Source organism: Panulirus ornatus, chromosome 59 (genome assembly GCF_036320965.1).
Source record: "Panulirus ornatus isolate Po-2019 chromosome 59, ASM3632096v1, whole genome shotgun sequence".
In the NCBI taxonomy this organism is placed as follows: domain Eukaryota; kingdom Metazoa; phylum Arthropoda; class Malacostraca; order Decapoda; family Palinuridae; genus Panulirus; species Panulirus ornatus.
Genome location: NC_092282.1, coordinates 9,557,061 through 9,558,986, shown reverse-complemented (window position 1 = coordinate 9,558,986; position 1,926 = coordinate 9,557,061). Strand labels below are relative to the sequence as shown.

The following is a 1,926-nucleotide window of genomic DNA, read 5'->3' as shown; positions in this document are numbered from 1 at the left end:
CATTGGCCCATTTTGATAGTTTTAAGTAACAGGGGTTGAAGGTGGTTATGGCAACCGGAGTGTAGTGAGGTTGTGAATGACGAGAAGGAGGGGGTTTTTGATGGCGTGAGGTTATAGGTCATCTGGTGCCCAGAGAAATAGTCGGAAGATGGTTACATCAGCTGTTTTGAGTGTAGCGGCAGCCGTCGTAATAGTTTGTAGTATAGTGGTGGTATGATCATTAACATTGTTAATAATAGTAGTGGTGGTTGTGGTAGAAATACCGTTATCATTGTTTATAACTACGTAGTATAAGTGGTATTATTATTAGTAGTAGTGGTAGTATTATTAGTAGTAGTGGTAGTAGTATAGATAGCAGTATGTTTCCTTCATCATGGTGAGGGAGGAGCCCCAACCCTAAGCTCCCTAACCCTCAAGGCCAGAGCTGAGGGTTGAGTGCCGTGCCACCGGTGCCTCACCATTATCTCCCCGTGTTTTGGCACCTGACGTACGTGGTGCCTTCACCCCTCTCCTTTCCCCCCCCAACCACCCCTTCCCTTCGGAGACCGAACATCCCTTCCTCTCTTAACAACCCTTCCCCTTTCAAGAGCAAACACCCCCTCATATCCAGTTGTAGCCCTCTCTCCTTCACATCCAGTTGTAGCCCTCTCTCCCTCACATCCAATTGTAGCCCTCTCTCCCTCACATCCAGTTGTAGCCCTCTCTCCCTCACAACCAGAGACCCATTCCCCTCTCCAAATCCCAGTCCTCCTCCCCCAGAAGCAGTCGCCTCTCCTACCTACAACAGTCTTGCGGAACCTTGGTCTTGCTCGACCTCAGCCATGCCCTCAAGTCATTCTTATCCCTCCTGAGTCCATGGAAACACTCACTGTGTATGGGACTCGCCTCTGGAGACGGTCTGTCATTACCCACGCCATCTCGGAACCCATGTACTCAGAACTCGTGCGTACAACGAATGGAGGTAACCAGAGATATGGCGTGAAGGTTATTTTTTTTTTCTGTCTCTTTACTGTGAGTTCATCTTTGTGACTCTAGTCATGATGAGTCTCAGGTTAAGGTCATGATGCAGCACCTGCTGTAAGGGGGAGGAGGTGAAGGTAGGAGGAGGAAAGGGAAGGAGGAGGAGGTTAGGGAGCTTACCTGGTACCACCTCGTCCTGGTCATGTGTGTGTGTGTGGTGTCGACTTGGCTAGGTCTCCTGGTGCCGCGGCTAGGGGCAAAAAGCTTTTCTCATCTCACTGGGCACAGTTGGTAGTAAATAATTTATGAGACACTTCGTTAAGCTTATCTTTATTCATATATCTGTCATCGATATTTCCTTCAGATGCCTTGATATTTCTAGCGACTGTAACTATATACATTTACTTCACTTTGATGCATTATCTAAATCACTCCATTGGCCATGGGCATTTTTCATACTTTTTTCATTATGGAAAAAACTTTTCGTCTCTATAAAAAAAAATTAGATATATACATTGATATATTCACTTCAGATTTTTTTTTTTCAAAACATATATAAAGGGGAAAAAAAATATGTATATATCTCCGGACACCATGAGATGTGTGGGGTGAGGAATGGGAGGGGAGAGGGGTGCGAGGTGTTGGAGGGGAGAGGGGTGCGAGGTGTTGTGTATGACAGTGATGCTGGGAGCGTGGCCACGACGGACGGGGGAGGTGTTGGTTGGGGGGGTCTTGCTGACGTCCGCTCACCACGGCGGTCCTGCACCAGACTGTCCCATCCCAGGCCCCACGCGTGGCCCGCACCTCACCACCAGCTCAACCCCCCCCCCCAACCCTTCCCCCACCTCACAGCACATCACCAGGTCCCCCTACCCTTCCACCCCTGCACATCACCAGGTCGTCTCCCAAACGACCCTCCCTGCTCCAAACCAGGTCTACTGGACGCCCCCCACTCACTTCACCAGG

The 1,926-nt window shown here is 49.3% G+C and overlaps 1 protein-coding gene across 2 annotated transcripts in view; it reads right to left on the bottom strand.

Annotated features, from left to right (window-relative positions):
• LOC139767193 (dopamine receptor 1-like) overlaps nucleotides 1-1,680 on the bottom strand; it is a 454,968-nt gene extending 453,288 nt beyond the window's left edge. For both annotated transcript variants that reach the window (XM_071696308.1, XM_071696311.1), the window contains exon 1: nucleotides 1,141-1,680. The gene's annotated coding sequence lies outside the window, so the exon portion shown is untranslated. The remainder of the gene's footprint in view (nucleotides 1-1,140) is intronic.
• Between the last annotated feature and the right edge of the window lie 246 nt (nucleotides 1,681-1,926).